General features: G+C 44.3%; 1 protein-coding gene across 2 annotated transcripts in view; it reads right to left on the bottom strand.

Annotated features, from left to right (window-relative positions):
• CDH11 (cadherin 11) overlaps positions 1-17,456 on the bottom strand; it is a 90,173-nt gene that overhangs the window by 62,478 nt on the left and 10,239 nt on the right. Inside the window, exon 1 of one of the 2 annotated variants that reach the window (XM_055412623.2) lies at positions 6,081-6,142. The exons of the other annotated variant lie outside the window; for it this stretch is intronic. The gene's annotated coding sequence lies outside the window, so the exon portion shown is untranslated. Of the gene's footprint in view, positions 1-6,080; positions 6,143-17,456 lie in introns of those variants that run through there. 2 annotated transcript variants of the gene reach the window in all.

The following is a 17,456-nucleotide window of genomic DNA, read 5'->3' as shown; positions in this document are numbered from 1 at the left end:
CACGATTTTTTTTTTTTTAAATCCCAGTGTGGGTGGGCTGTTCTGGAGGTCTCTTTCCAATGGACCTCCTCAAACTATGCTATCATGCTAAGAGAAGACTAAACTCTGCCATGTTTTTAAATGGCTTTTTTTTTTTTTTTGGTATCTTTACGTACCCCATAGAGGGTCCCGCTCCTCGTTCTCAGAAAGCAGACACCAACAATAGCCTCATAATGATTGCATTGTGGTTTCAACAAATCCAATCTCTGAAGCCCACTTCTTTCTTTTCAAGTGCATTAATGTCATTTATCAAAAGGAAGGGGATTTTTTTAAAAAAAAACTTAAGCATAAAAGAAAAGTAATGGGATACAGCAAACTAGTCAAGTGGCTTGTGCACGGAGCATTTTCCGAAGCATATACCCAACACTCAGACAGGCAGAACTTTCAAAGGCAACGTTAAGTGTCTTTTGTGGGTCTCAGATAATGTGGTTCACTTAATTAGATTTTCTATAATCCCAGGTTAATCCTATTGTGAATTACAGACATGAGTTCACTTGCCTGGCAGAAACATCTACTACTACAAATGCATTTCTGAAAAAAATATATACCTTACTTATAATTCATTAGCAGAGTCATTTTTGCAGAGACCTACTTCATTTTCTCCCTCCACCAGGTAGAAGAAACCTTTTCCCATTCCTTTGGATTATAATGTCCTTTAAAGCAATTTAATTATGTATTCCTTTTCCCTAGGATTAAGTTCCCTAAGAGTTGGGAACACAACAGTTAACTTCTCACTGAATACCTTGCCCCTGACTACAGTGATGTATATAATGACATGAGGGCCCAGGAGGCCTTCTGTCTCTCATGGAACTTAAAATTTAGACTAGTGTCTCTAGAACTTGACTGCATATTAAAATTAACCAAGAATGGGGGGGAAATGAAAGTGAAAGTCGCTCAGTCATGTCCGACTCTTTGTGACCCCATGGACTATACAGTCCATGGAATTCTCCAGGCCAGAATACTGGAGTGGGTAGCGTTTCCCTTCTCTAGGGGATCTTCCCAACCCAGAGATTGAACCCAGGTCTCCCGCATTACAGGTGGATTTGTTACCATTTGAGCCACCAGGGAAGCTTGAGATTGGAGAGGGGGGGTGTCTTAAAAATCCCATTGTCAAGGCCTTACTCTAAATCAATTAAAAGCAAAGAAACTAGCAATCAATATTTTTTGAAGTTCCCTGGGTGGTTCCACTGTACATTCAAGATGAGAACCACTGGTCAAGAGTTATACTATTCAATATGGTAGCAATCTAGACACACATAGCTTTTTAAATTTAAATTCATGTAAATTAAGTGAAGGGCATCCCCAGGGGCTCAGCAGTAAAGAATCTGCCTGCAATGCAGGACTCCTAGGAGACACAGGCTCGATCCCTGGGTCAGGAAGATCCCCTGGAGGAGGGCATGCAACCCACTCCAGTATTCTCACCTGAAGAATATCTTGGACAGAGGAATCTGGTGGGCTATATTCCATGGGGTCACAAAGTCAGACAGGACTGAAGCGCCTTAGCACACAAATTATATAAATGTTAAAATTTACTTCCTCCATGCCCTGGTCCCATTTCAAGTGTTCAATGGTGATTTCAGTCATCAAAAATAAAATAAAAGCTCTGTTATTCATCAGTGTTGGTCTTGGGCACTAAAACATCCTCATCTGAAGCAGAAATGTCTGTTCCCTGAATGAAGGTGGACAAAGAACACTGCATTTAGACCTGCCATGAACTCACTGCCTAATTCCTATCATCTAGACCTCAGTTTTCTTCTCTGTGAAACAAAGGGCTGGGTAAGGTGGTGAATCTCTACGTGACATTAGCAGAATGCCTGAAAAGAGTCAAGGGACAAGGCTACAATGGGTGGGGCCACTGAGCCAACTGGCCGCTTGTGTATGTACATGCTTTACCCACGGCCGACTCTTCGACCCCATGGACTATAGGCACCAGGCTCCTCTGTCCATGGGATTGCCCAGGCAAGAATACTGGAATGGGTTGCCATGCCCTCCTCCAGGGGATCTTCCCGACCCTGGGATCAAACCTGACTCCTGAGACTCCTGTGTTGCAGGTAGATTTTATACTGTTGAGCCGCCTGAACTGGCCCCATACTCCACAGGAAACAGAACATCCAGCTAAACTGGCCAAAATGTTTCCTTGAAAAGCAGTTCAGCTGCATTACAAATAAGCAAAGGGGGAAAAAAAAAAAAGAAACCACTTCTGAGATCTTGATACTTCACAGAACTTGCTGTCTCAGTCCAGGGATGGTTAGTAAATTCCTGCTTCAGCGCCCATAATCTCCCGGTTCAGGAAGGAGGTCCGGGCTCAGGAAACTGTGGGACCACTGACAACTGACAACTCACTTCACCTCTCTGAATCTGTTTTCTCTTATGAAAAGGAGGACGAATGATGCATGACCTCCCTGGCTCCCAAGTTAATCTGAGGGTCGAATAAGATAATGATTTGGGAAACTCTTTGTAAAAGCATAATGTGGGCTACACAGGTGAAGACAAGCCTGATGAAATGCTGACAGCAGTGGCAAAACCTATTTATCTGAGTAATTTTTTAAAGTTTTGGCTTTTAACCTTTAGTGGCGTGGATTGTAGATGAATGTAAATGACCTAGTTTTGTTACCACCAGGAGGATGTGACTTCACTCCTTTTCTCTGATAGGGATATAAAATCTTTCAGATGCTGCAATGGACATGGGCATCCTTTCTGTTTGCCCCCGGAACCGATGGGATTCTATAGTGGTGACTTGTGAGAATACTGTCCTCCTTGTCTAGGGGAGGGTGTGTGTGTTGGGGAAAGTGGGATGGTTGATTCCAAGGAAAGTTGTGACTGTATTAGGGCCCCCAAACTCAACAGGGATACAGACCAGAAGTCCCTCTGCAGAATCTAAGGGTCTTTCAGTTATCCTTGATATGGGATGAGTATTGAGTGATCATGGGGAATGTGGACAAAGATGCCAAATGCTCATCACAGGAGAGGCCTGATTCTCTTGACTTGATGAGTTCTGGAAGGCCGCCTTAGCAGATCCCTTATTCACCATTTAGCCTCCATTTGAAACAGCCCTATCCCTGGAGAAGAGGCACATGGCATTATTGTTACAAAGTTGTCATCCACAAACTAGCTGCTGTGTTTCTGAGAACCTGCTATGGGGTAGGTGCTTTGCTGGGTGCTACACGTAGATTCCTTACAGCCTCTCTCTCCCCAGCACCTTTGAGAGTTTTGTATTACTGCCTTCTCTGTCTAGATATGGAAGCAAGGGCTAGGGGCACTTCACTGTCAGAGCATTCTGAAAACTGAAGTGGAATTTGAAGCTGTTTATGGCCCATTTGGAAGCTCTTATCTTTCTGCCTTTGATGATGAACTTCTCTATACTTCTCCTCTACAGGTCTTAATTTTTCCTTCCAGGGATGTTCAGAGTTCAGTGAGATCTCATTCCACATGGCAACCATTTGATAAATATTTGTAGGATTTCCACAGTAGTTAAATGCTACAAACTTAGGTGAAACATATTCTTTGCTCTCAAGGAACTCAGGTTATTATCTTTTTAGAGTGTGCATTCCCTCTAAGAGTCTTGCAATTAATTCTCCACTTTGAACAGTACCGTCTGTTAACATTTCCTTAGAGCAACTGCCCCAGCCCTTCCCTCAGTGTTCTCCAGCCTGATCCGCTCTTCTGAATAGTCCTCAAAGGAAGGAATCATGATTTCCAAACTCCCCTCTTTCTCTCATACACAACCTTTTCCACTTTAGAACAGAATTTTGCTCTACACCCTTCACTGTCTCAGCCTCGAAGAAGGTGCTAATGAGTAATAAGATGCAAGCGGCACAGGGAACTGTAGGAAGACAGCCAGACAATCAATACCTTCCAGCAAAAGGAACCAGCCCAACAATGCGAGACAGCTCTGGGAGATCTCACGTGCTAACGTCATTGAAAAGATTAGGTATGTCGCTCTTGGAAGGAGGGATTATGCTTTGATGGAGGCAAGTCCCACACATCAATGGTTCACCCAAGGACATTCAAGGTGAGACCCAGAAGTATGCCTTCCTCTCAGACAGGAAAACCACCACAGTACCCACACAGCAAAGGAGCTTTAATCCAGTTTTTAACAGCAAATGGAAACGTGGTGGGGTGGGGGTGGGGGTGGGTAACAATAACTTTTATGAAAAATAAAATTACATAAACAAATAAAAGTGTAAATACTTTCATCAGTGTATAGAGCACCACGGTGACATTTCCCCAGACATGCATGACGGCTCCCCAGGGGAAGCATGACAAATAAAAGTGTAAATACTTTCATCAGTGTATAGAGCACCACGGTGACATTTCCCCAGACATGCATGACGGCTCCCCAGGGGAAGCATGTGCGGCAGGGGATGGGCACTGCCCTTGCTCTCAAGACTCTTACATCCTTTAAGCAAGTTCCTCTTTCCAAAAAGTTGTTATTGGAAGGGCAAACTTGCAATCTGTGATAACGTAGAAAGGGCGCTTCAGCGTCACCCAGTAAGGGGACCCACCTTTGGACCAGATCTGCCCCAATCTCACAAGGAGTAGATGAAGACAGAACCACAAAGTAGTTATTGTATAAGTCATGAACTCTACCATCAAGCCTTCCCGGAAAGACATCCATAATAGAGATGCCCACTCTTGCCTCTCAAGGATGGCTGCCCACAGGGCCACAGAAACATGGCTTCATCTCCTCATTCAGGGTGTTCCTATGAATGTGAATCCAACCATGACACCGGGTATCCCAGACTGGGGCCCTCTGCATCCCCAGTGTCTAAGTTCCCATCTTCCATCTCTTCTACACATGGATATTTTAAGAGCTAAATTCCAGCAACCTAATAAAGCTCACCCAGAACTTACAAGGTGCGTGTGTGTGTGTGGTGGGGGTGGGGAATGGAGATTCAGAATTTGAAAGCTAGTTGATTTGACAAATACACCTCTTCAGAAAACACCAACAACACCAGATCAAGTCAGCTCATTAATAGGAACAGTGGAGACAAACATTCAGAGAGGTCAAAATACACTCAGGATGGCACAGCCACTTCACCAAGAAAGGAGATAGGATCTAGATCTGGAAACAAATGGGTAGAATTTTGAAAGGCAGAAATGGAAGGATGATACTGTAGCCTATTTCTTATTCCTCCTCCAAAGACATGCTCTCCACATCAGGAGCTGATGGGAAACCCACTGCCTAGTCCTCCCCAGGACTGCTGCTCTGCTGATATGCCCAGCTGGACTGCCTAGAGCTCTGAGGTTCTACCTAGGCGATGCTAGGTTTTTCTCTCTGAGGTCTGTCCCCTGCCTCTGACATTTTACTTCTTAGGGTCTCCCTTCTATTTGCGCAGAGGAGACAACAAATTATGCTGCCTCCTGCCTGTAGCTGCTGTGTATCTCTGCCAATGACTATGCTTCTTTCCCAGATATATACCCTTTAGACCAACAAAGGACCCTGGGATCCTGGGGTCTTATTACTTTCTATTCCATTAAAGTTGTTCTAGCTAATGGCTCCCACCAAACACACACACACACACACACACACACACACACCTGTGTGTCACCTTCCCACCCTTCCCCACCCTGCTGCTAAGATGACCCACCAGGCCCTGTGACAGAGTTTTTGCACCTTGCTGCTGTTTCGCCCTCCAGGGGGTGAACTGAACCTTCAGCTGCTACGAAATTTAAATCTTTGTCTTCTGTCAGTATTTCACCAGCTTGCACATCCTCTTCAACAGATGGCCAATCTTCAGTGCTTGGGTAATACCTTCCCACTGAAGAGGAAAAGTTTAAGTGTTACACTGGATACATCCTGGTTTAACTATGTTTCCACAGAAAGAGGGAATCTGCTTTTCAGATTGTATCCAGATTGAAAAGTGACTCTTACCATAAAGTGAGCAGAGTAGTATAGGTTTCTTGAGGGTGAGGAGCGGATGGAGGTTTCACTATGAGAAAACCCAGAGTGGAATATCAGTGATATCTAAACCAAAAGCCAGGAAAAAAATATTTCCGGGGTCATAAGAAAAAGCAGGCAGACATTTTGTTGAACATACTTAAAAGAAGCCGTCTCCTTCAAATTGTTAGAAGTCACAGACTTGGCGCTGAGTTTGCACTTTGAGCAGATACATTTCTCCCCCTGCAAAGAGTAAGGAACACCTTAATACAAAGATGTGATTTCTCTTTTTTCCCCCAGTGAAACCATCTTGGAACAAGAAAGCGTGACAAAGAGGAGAAATTCAGATTACAGCAGAAGAGTGACAGTTATTTCACTTATGACTGGCTAAAGAATTTTAAATCAGTTCCTTAGTAAGCATGGAGAATTGGAGTTTATTTTAGAGACAACGAGACATCATGTATACTGGCTAAATGGATGGCTTCAGAGGAAATTGTTTCCCAATATGCTATTGTATGACTCTGGTTATCCTCAGTACAGTTCCTTTCTCAACATCTTGCATAACAGAAAACAGCATTTTTTAAAAGAGAGAACCTAGCCTCAATGGGCACACACCTGGCATGTGCAGTCAGGCTTGTGTGCTGAAATGACAAAACTATGTTGCAATTACCCTAGAGGAAACTGTTTTAATATGGCTCACTTCTACTGAGTTGGATTGTGTGTTGAAGCAACTCTTTGCTAAAACGGGGCAGATTTCTAGTTATAATCATCACAAACTTGCAAAAAGAAATGTGTGTCAGAGTAGAAAAATTTCCAGTTGCAATCATATGATTTAGGAATGAATACTGGTTTAGGACTCAGAAAACCTGCATATTTCCAACTTTGTCATGCTGATGTGAGGCCTATCAAATCATAATGGACAGGTAATTAAATTTAATGAAAAGTAGAGGAGCTCGGGGCTTCCCAGGTGGTGCTACTAGTTAAAAAAACAAAAACAAAAACACACACTTGCCAATGCAGAAGATATAAGGGATTCAGGTTGGATCCCTGGGTCAGAAAGGTCCCCTGGAGGAGGGCATGGCAATCCACTCCAGTATTCTTGCCTGGAGAATCCCATGGACAGAAGAGCCTGGTGGGCTACCATACATGGGTGGCAAAGAGTCAGACACAACTGAAGCAACTTAACACACACACACACACAAAGGAGCTAGACTTAGCAAATGAAAATACAGGACATCCAAATAAATTTGAGTTTTAAAGGAACAACAATTATTTTCAGTACAAGTTTGTGTTACACAATGTTGGGGGATATAATTATACTAAAACATATCTTTGTTGTTTATCTGGAATTCAAGTTTAACTGGAAGTCCAGTATTTTGTCTGACAAAGCTGAAACATTTATATAAATAAAGAACCAGACTCGGTAAACCAATCTTAAAGCTTCAAATTATTTGTATCCTTTTTTTTTCTCAATTTTATTAAAATACAAAGCACAATGCAAAAAACATTAGCAGTTAAAATTTCACCAAATGAAAAAATACTATAGAATACACAGTTGTAAAAAGCTTCATTAAGTTATTTTACAACTGCCTCAATCTGCAAAAAGAAAAAAATCCCAATGCCGTACCTAGGTTATCCCTCTCTCAAAATAATGCCATTTACATTATAAACCATGAGCACCCCATCAAAAGACGGGAACTGCTTTTGTTAATTCATATATGTATATATATGACTGTATCACTTTGCTATACACCTGAAACAAACACAACACTGTAAATAAAATATAGTACAATATAAAATAAAAATAAGTAACAGAACTTTGGGGCTTTACACTGAGTTAGAGTTCCTATCAGAGGGATAACAGCACCACAGCCGCACTGGATCCTCATGAAGGAGGTACACGAATGACTGGATTACAAGAGTTACAGGAATGAAAGCTGCTCACTTCCCAGAAACCACAGCTCACAGAAAGCCAACAAAGGCACGAGATACAGACCATTCACTTATGAATGTGTAAAACTCAAGAAAGTCCACATTATTCCTACAACATGTTGAAAGTGCTTCAGAATTCACACAATACTAATTTTCTTATGGTTCTGGTCAAATTATATATACCAGTTTTTTGTATATATACCAGATATTTGTATCCTAAATCCCCAAATCATCTTGTCTTCAAATACCTTTTCCGTGAACTCATTAGCTCCTGCCCACAGAAGCAACATCAGTGACCGGGCAGAAAAGACTGCATTTGGGGAAATGTTGACAGTTTGGGAACTTTTAACAACAGCGTAACTGAGGTCAGAGAAATCCAAAGCAGGAATTTAGATTTCCCCAGAGAAGATAGAATAGGCCGTCAGATATTGACAGGTGACCTACAATGTAGAAAGCCTAAGGATGAAAGGATTATCTATAGCGCTAATTGATTGAGGAATTAGGAATAATGTTCTCTTTCATCCTCTGACTTGACAACTGGCTCTGAGGAAACAAGCAATACCTAAGTCTGAGAGTCAGGATCATTTATAGTAGGAGCATGGACCATGCCAGATTAGCAGGCAACTTCCAAGGTCATTTTCAGAAGGCAGCATTCATGGATCTCTATTCTTTCACAAACACACACACACATTAGTAAAAATGAATTAGCCAAAAATGCCCTCAGCATGAACTGGGAACCCAGTGTTGAGTCAAGCGGAGGGAATAACAAGAGGATGTTGTCATGGTTCTCAAGTCACCAAGTGTCTAATGGTGGTGGTGGCAGACTGGGTAGCAGCCTAGAGAATTGGGAAATAGGATGTGGAAGGTGCTTTGCTGGGGAAATGAGAGAGAGGAGAGAGTTCATAGGAGACTCACATAAATGAGGGCATGAGGATGGGGTTGGGCAGGGAAGACTTCCTTGATAAAGCAGAATTAAGTCTTGAAATATATGAATGAATCAGATGTTCAGGGTTGGACCCACAGGAATAAACATCTATGGCATGAAATTAGATGCTGCCTTTGGGTAACAGCAGGAACAGTGAAAGCACAGTGTCTGCTCAAGAGGAGGAAGTGGGCGAGGCAGGAGAGGTGGGCACAAGGCAGACCACAAGCAAAAAAGACCAATAAGTACTATAATACTAATAGCATTTACTCTCTGACCAGTGCAGGTGAGGGACACGCTTGGCTTCATACCCATACTGCAGCAGTGCAAAGAGGGAAAGTCGGCAGCGAGTCAGTTGATTATGCAAAAATAGCCAAATGTTCAACGCTGTGGTTCTTCTCTGTCAAAGTAAATGGGTGTCTGCTTCAATTATTCATTTTCCATCTGGATGCATTAAGACCTGAGAACTCAGAAGCTGCAGAGTGCCTAACACTCAGATTTAAGGTGAGTGTGTTATGGCCATGGGGAGAAAAGAAAACCAAAAAAGCAACCAACTCTGCTCCACCCTTCAAGGATTGGTGGGTGGGGGAAGGGAAGGAGACCAAAGGAAAAGGTGAATAATATTGTATCCCTTGCCCACGAAGATATTAAACTTCGAGCTGGAAGCATGAATGATGCTTGGATTCCTTACAGTCTTGTGATGTAGGGCTAACTATTCCTACTTGACAGATGAAACGAAGAATCAGAGAACTTCAGTTTCCCAAGTTCTGTCACCAGATAAAACAGCATAACCTCCATTTCACCCCAACTACAGGAAATAAGCTCAAATACATGTGTCGAGAATTCTACCAATCCCCAACAAAATCAGCCAAAGAAAAGCGGCTCATGATATAACAGAGGTGGTGCTTGTGCAAAGAAGGAGATTCAGTTCATTCTGATTTTCCCTGATCTGCACTGTATGTACCAAATCAGAGCCCTCTTTGCAAAATTAAGGGCCTTAGTTATCTTTCCATTCAGTCAGAGTGGCATTATACTTGCACACAGACATTCCGAGCTAAGCGGAGGAATATCAAGTTTTTACGAAATCATTCATCAAGAGGTGAGACCTAACCCTGATTAGCGTTTCAATAAGAAGCCCAAGACTAAATAGAGACTAAGCAGACGATCACAACGGCAATTAGGCATCTTCTAGACAGCCAAGCTTTTCCTCAGACCAAAGGACTTGGAGAAAATGAGAATTTTTTTTCCCTCTCTCTCTCTCTCTTTTTTCCCCCTGCTGTGAAATGAACTGCCTTAAATAACTGATGAGGTGACAGCAAATCCGTTAAAGAAAACGTTTGCCCATTAAGTGAGGCTTAATTAAACAGAGCACAGGCTAATCGCTCTTCCATCTAATAAGCGGTACACTGTGGTTAAAATCATCCTATTTGCAGTGCTTGGTCTGGGAGGCCTGTGATGACACCCCACCAGTAACCTAGGGGAAAAACACACAGAGACTTTTAAGAAATCACTTGCCACGTTGCAAAGCAATGGATGAATTGGAGATGTCCATGTGCAAATGAAGTTAATCAAATATTAATATTTTTCTCTGGTTATTCTCTCTTTAGATTTTCTCAGAATAATGAAGCTTATCCCCAGGGCATGGGGGCTGCAGTGATGGAGGTGTCTTCTTGTTTAGTCAGTAAGTCATGGCCAACTCTTTGCGACGCCCTGGACTGCAGCCCACCAGGTTCATTTGTCCATGGGATCTCCCAGGCAAGAATACTGGAGTGGGTTGTCATTTCCTTTTCCAGGGGATCCTCCCAACCCAGTGATCGAACCTGCATCTCATGCGTTGCAGGCAGATTTTTGCCACTAACATTCACTTATCCTCTAAGATGAGCCATTTGGAATTATTGATAAAAGGGATTAGCTGTATTACTGTGAGTGTCTAGGACTGAAATTCTCTAAGAGTGCATCATCAATGCTCCATGACAGTGAGCGTCATATGTGTTTTGTTCATCATCCTGTCTCCAGTGGGTAGCTTGATATTGGGCACATGGGAAGCAGCAGTCAATGAACACTTGTTGACTGAGTCTGTGAGAAAAAGACTTACAGTGGACACATTTGTGTCTTAAGTGGTAATCCTAGAAATAAGCTTGGAGGTATTATAGCCCAAACTGTGTTTCCCTAACAAAGGCTTGACTCCCGACTCCCGACTCCCAGGACCTGTGAAGGAAAGGTGATCGTATTGCAAACAGGGTCTTTGCAGATGATCAAGTTAAGACAATGATAAAGTCATCAGGATAGTCTCTCAGAAGGACCATCTTCCTTATTAGAAGAGGGCATTCGGACTCTGGGAAACACCATCAATAAGCCCAAAACTGCCTGAGGCCACCAGAAGCTAGAAGAAAGGTGGGCACAGAGTCCCCCTGCCAGGCCTCAAGAAGTGCACTCTGCCAGCACGTTGATTTTGGACTTTGGGGCTCCCAAACTGTGAGGCAATAAATTTCTGTTGTTTAAGCCACCCAGCTTGTGCTGCAAGCCGCTAAGCTACCAGGGACATCCTGAGGGACTAAGTCCCACATTACTGCACTAGGTAATGTCCAGAGCTTTACGATCATTATCTTATTTACGCTTCACAGCCACTCATGAGGTAAGAATACTATCCATATTTTACATATGAGGGAAGTGAGGTTCAAGAGTGCCTTGGTGATTCTGGGCAAAGTCACAAAGCACAGCAGTGGCTGGTGTTCAGACCCAGTGGAATCACAGAGCTGCCCCCGCTAAACATTGTGCTCCACTGCTTGCTGGCATCTGAAGTGTCGCCCCTGCTAGAACGTCGCTGGCACTGAGCAGTTACTGACGGTTCAGCGGTACTGAAGACTGCAGTGTCAAATCCATCTGCCCATAGTTTATAGCCACACACTTAAAGAGGCATAAATGCCTTCTGAATAGCAGCGGTTCTCCTCCTTAATTTTCTGCATTGTTTATGAGATGCCTGGAGTAGAGCAATCACAATAATAATTCATACTTTAGAGCACTTTGTAACTTACAAAGGGCTTTCACACACATTAGCTCGTGTTACACATCATCCAACAAAAGTAAGGGTTATTATTATCCTCATTTTATTGATGGAGAGTGAAAGGATAAGTCAGACTCTTTAATGTGCAGAGATACCAGTGAAGGTGAAGGCTGCTATCTGTGAGTAGGACTCAGGCGGAGAATCCTGCTCGAAGAAATGAATGAATTTCCCTGAGGGTGAACAGAGTTTCCAAAATCAGCTCCCATTTGGCCTTCTTCTCATCCAGGACAGAGCTGATTAACAGCAGCCGGTGATGAAGGGGCTCACAATCCCGGGGTGCTTATTCCATGCTGAATATCGAGCCCAGCGCTCTGCGTGCATGCACACAGCCCTGTGGGTTTATGCTACTGTTCCCCATTTTATGGGTCTTCCCAGGTGGCTCAGACAGTAAAGAATTCACCTGCAATGCAATAGACCCACGTTTGATCCCTGGGTTGGGAATACCCCTTGGAGAAGGGAATGGCTACCCTTTCCAGTATTCTTGTCTGGAGCATTCCATGGACAGAGGAACCTGGAGAAGACCCTTGAGAGTCCTTGGACTCCCAGAAGATCAAATCAGTCAATCCTAAAGGAAATCAACCCTGGATATTCATTGGAAAGACTGATGCTGACACTGAAGCTCCAATACTCTGCCTACCTAATGTGAAGAGCCAATTCATTGGAAAAGACTCTGATGCCGGGAAAGATTAAGGACAGGAGGAGAAGGGAGTGGCAAAGGATGAGATTGTTGGATGGCATCATCGACTCAGTGGACATGAGGTTGAGCAAACTTTGAGAGATAATGAAGGACAGGGAAGACTGGCATGCTGCAGTCCGGGGGTCACAAAGAGTCAGACACAAGTTAGCAAAACAACCCCATTTTATAGGTGAAAGCATGGTACTCTGAAAGGTAAAATGACTCACCAAAAATCACATAACTAATACCACCCTGACCATCTGGTCTTAGAGGCCTGGCTTTTAACAATTCATCTTTAAGGATTGCTCAATTAGTATAGCCTTTCTTGTAGAGAAGAAAAAAAAGAAAAGCAAAACATAGGATCTGTTTTCTTTTTTACCCACCCCCAGAGCCTTCTGACTTTCACTGCACTTTGTACCAAGTCGGATTCAAGGCTAGATTTGTGTTTGATTCAAGTGTTGGCTTCATTCTGCTCAGGACTCTTGGAGGCACTGGGTCTGATACTGCACCCACTTGGAAGGTGCCTGCTGCATTCCTCCTCTGTACAGGCTGTGGTTTTCAATTAAAGACGTTAATTCTGTGTAAACACCTGAATGAAAGTGAAAGTTGCTCAGTCATGTCCAACGCTGTGTGACCCCATGGACTGTACAGTCCATGGAATTCTCCAGGCTGGAATACTGGAGTGGGTAGCCTTTCCTGTCTCCAGGGGATCTTCCCAACCCAGGGATCAAACCCAGGTCTCCCACATTGCAGGTGGATTCTTTACCATTCTTGAGCCACCAGTGAAGCCCAAGAATACTGGAATGGGTAGCCTTTTCTTTCTCCAGGGGATCTTCCTGACCCAGGAATCAAACTGGGGTATCCCGCATTGCTGGCAGATTATTTACCAACTGTGCTATATCAGGGAAGCCCAAACACCTGAATGCATGCATCCAAATGTCCTTAAGGAGATGGCTTCTGAGTCACAGAAGACACGCAGACCCACCTCATCAAAGTCACAAGTCACAGCTCACCACAACCCCCATTAAGTGGAAGGACCTCCTCACTGCTTGCACTCCTATTATCTCTGGATGACTCTGACAAACTTCCAGTACTCTCCCAAGACAGCTTCCAATGTGTGCGGGGAAGTGAGTTTTGAAGGCTACATGGGTCACTCGGATGTGGAGTCTCAACTTGTTTGCAAACTCCCATCACTCAACTTCACCTAAAATAACTTGGAAAAAAGGGATCTGAGGTAGGAAGACAGAAGGCTGAAAAGGAGACAACAGGGCAGACGGAGATGTTTTTCTCAAGGAGTTTGGATAAAAGGAAATGATGACGTGAAATATACCATGGCCTTGGCTTTCTGACCAAAGAGTGGAGACTACCAGGGGCTGGCCGAGTCACTTCACAGCGTGCGATGTGTATCCGGGAAAGTGGACCACCCGGGCTGAGGCAGGCTCCCTGCTACAGCTAAGAAGCCCTGTTTTTGGAATTTGAAGTATTAATTCAGTTTCCTTCTTCTCGAGTCATTTGCCAGCTGTGAGGCCTCAGGCAAATTAGTCAGTCTTTCTCAGACTCTGTTTCCTTATTTGAAAAATGAAGACAAAATGCTCCCCCTACCCAGGGCCAAGTGACGGGAATTCAGTGACACAAAGAGAGAGCACCCTTACGTGTCTGACACCCAGTAGGCATCTTCTTCTTTCTGCTTTTTTCCTCCTCAACACTGTATCCATGACTGATGTATCTTCTAAACAGAAGAATTCACCCCACCACCACCACCCCAACCTTAAGCGTGGAAGCCTGAGCTCAGATCCTCACTTGTCTGGGATCCACTCATTACAGAAAGTGCCCAGTGCCAGCTCCGGTCTACCCCATCATGTGGCCCAACCTAAGCCTGGAGCACCCTCAGTTAGGAACCCTCCTGAAGGCTCATAAAAGGCAGGAGAAGACAAGAGCTGTTTTTATTCCTGTTGTTTTGCAATGCGCTGTTTCCCCTGAAAAGCCAGCGAACATCCCTTAACATCAACCTGCATCTTTGGGGGTTCACATGTGACCATTTCTTATAGTCTATAGATTTTCAGCAGAAGACCGCTGAACCCCAGAGCTCCTGAGCCAAGCCCCTCCTCCTAATCTCAGTTTGCAAATAAGAAAGGGGACACTTAGAAAGAGGTGAAACTTGGCCAGGCTAACACTGTGGGAGGGAACATTGTTCAGATAGAACTGTCTCTGCAGACTGGCTTCCTTCCAGGGCTGAGATGAGTGCAAGCCTCCAGTCACTGCCAACCAAGGCCCCTGTCCCTGCCAGCATGCAGAGCAGGGCAGTTACAACTGTGGCAGTCCCTGGCTGTCTCTGGGAGGTATGCAAGCAAATGTCATTATCAGTGATTCTGAGCAGGAGAAGACACATTTAGTGAGTTATTACTATGAGCTGGGGATCGTGCTCATTTACACGCATTACCTCATTCAATCCTTGCAGTAGCCCTCTGAGTACAAACAATGCTCCGGTTTCACAAAAATGTCCACGTGCTAATTCTCAGAACCCATGAATGCATTGAGTTGTATAGAAAAGAGGACTCTGCAGAAGTGGTTAAAGTAAAGGTCTTGAGATGGGCATGGCCTCCTGGATTAGTCACTCAATGTAATCAAGAGTCTAATAAAAGAGAGGCAGAAAGGACAGAGACAGAGAATGGATTAGAGGAGCAGAGGACGAGGTGATGAACTCTGAAGACAGAAGAAGAGGCCAGGAGCCGAGGTATGCAAGAGGCCTCCCCAAATCTGATAAAGACAAGAAACGACATTCTCCCCTCGGATCTCCAGAAGGAATGCAGTCCTGTCGACAATTCGATTCCAGCCCGCAGGACCCATGCTGGGCTGCTGGTCTCCAAAACTGTAAGACAATGAAGTTGGGTTGTTTTAAGCCACTAGGTTTGTGGCAGTTTGTTATAGCAGCAACAGGAATCTACACCTTTAACAGATGAGAAAGTGGATGCTTTGTGGGGTTAAAACTCTTGACAGAAGTCACAGTAGTCAGTTCACAAGGGAGCTGAGATGATGCATGGATGGGGGAAGGGGGAGGCCGTCACTCCTGCTCCTCTTACTGAGCTGCATCTTGCTGGGGAAGGAGGAAGAACGTACAGTCTCACAATTTAATCATGCAAGTCCTTCTTCAACCCTGGAAGACAGTCTGTTTCGTTTCCATTAAAAACAGAAACAAAGAATCATGAGCACAGGGGAGAGTCACTGTTCTGTTCAAAGTCACAGTTAGAGGAATACCCGAAATTCCAACCCAGGTCACTTTAGTGACACCACCCCTACCCCCACAGCCCCTCCCACCCCTGACCCAGGCACTGCTGTCCTGTATTTTCTGGGACACTTTAATTGGCACTGCTGCTGCTGCTGCTGCTAAGTCACTTCAGAGTCGTGAGCGACTCTGTGCGACCCCATAGACGGCAGCCCGCCAGGCTACCCTGTCCCTGGGATTCTCCAGGCAAGAACACTGGAGTGGGTTGCCATTTCCTTCTCCAAAGCATGAAAGTGAAAAGTGAAAGTGAAGTCGCCCAGTCGTGTCCAACTCTTCGCCACCCCGTGGACTGCAGCCCACCCTTCTGCAAAGAGGAGCACCCCATCCATGGGAAAAAATATTGCAACCTTCACAGGCTAACAGGCCAGTTTGAGAGGGCGCCAGTCCTCCAGGGTAAGCCTGCTTGCAAATGCTATACAAACCTGACTATGATCTGGATTCCATCAACCACTGAAGATATCTGTCTACATGGACCCGGATCTGGAAATACCTGGATATTTGGAACTGTATAGACACAGATACTACCATCACCTCCACCCTGAGTCCTGTTGAGGAAGCCCTCTTCATGTGACAGGCATTGTTGTAGTGCTTTAGAGGTAATACCTCCACCCACTGTCACAAAATCCCTACAGAGTAGATGCTGATCATCTGGCGATTACAATAATCACCCCACTGTTGACCACAGTGGACAAATCAGTAAAGAGGCACCCAGAGCAGTCACCTTCCAGCATGAACCAAGATTAGAACCCGGGCATTCCCAGCCCTGAGTCAGGCTACCAGTCCAGACCCTTCAATGAGGGGAAAAAAGCAAACCCTCTGAAACAGACAGGGGTATATTTCAGGAAGTATTAATCTTTTATTTTTTTAAAATTCTTTTAACTTCTTTTAAAGCTAAGAAAACTAATAAAATTGGGAAAGAGGATTCTGCTGCTTGACAAAGACACCCGTTTCCTAAAGCTCAGCTCCTTTCTATTCTGCAAAGATCTTATTTTATTTACGCATCCTGAACGCAGCTGAACAGTGGGGACTGCCGAGATGTGGGCTCTGGCGGGAGATCGCAAACAGAGCTTTTGTTTTGATCTCACTGCTTAGGTTAATGCGTTGTGATTCCCCCACCAGCTGTTTCCCGGGATGCTGTTTATTCCAGTGTCTGCTGGGGGAGAAAATGTCCCCATGAAAGTAAATGCAGTGCAGCAGTATTTACAAATCCCGAGTCAGGTTTCCATCCTGTCCAACAGGATGAGAACGCAAGCCATTATTTACACTAGTAAGCTGAGAATGACATCAAAAGCTCTCTTATGAACTGCAGGGGAGATAATGATGTAAGTGACTTTAATCTAGACGTGCTTTACAATAGAAACGTGTATCCGCTCTTTCCAAAGAACAGCACTGACTTCTATATTACACTCACAGGACACCCAATTCCGGCCTTGTTTCTAAATATCTGTGGATCCCACATCTCTATGGTTTCACTTAGAAATTCTGCTTGCACTGGAGAAACGGGTTGCATATACATGTCCAGAGAGAGACAGAGCCCTAAGTGAAGGTGGAAGCACCCTGAATGCCTAGAGAAGAGAATCCAGTGTTCTTTATGCAGACTGGAAAGCAAATGTGATCTCCTTCTCCTTAGACACACCCCACCTCCACAGATGCAGGCAC

The sequence above is a fragment of the Moschus berezovskii genome, chromosome 22 (genome assembly GCF_049115385.1).
Source record: "Moschus berezovskii isolate FMDL1 chromosome 22, NW_MosBer_1.0, whole genome shotgun sequence".
Taxonomy (NCBI): domain Eukaryota; kingdom Metazoa; phylum Chordata; class Mammalia; order Artiodactyla; family Moschidae; genus Moschus; species Moschus berezovskii.
The sequence above is the reverse complement of the archived record's forward strand: the minus strand, read 5'-3'. Positions and strand labels throughout refer to the sequence as shown.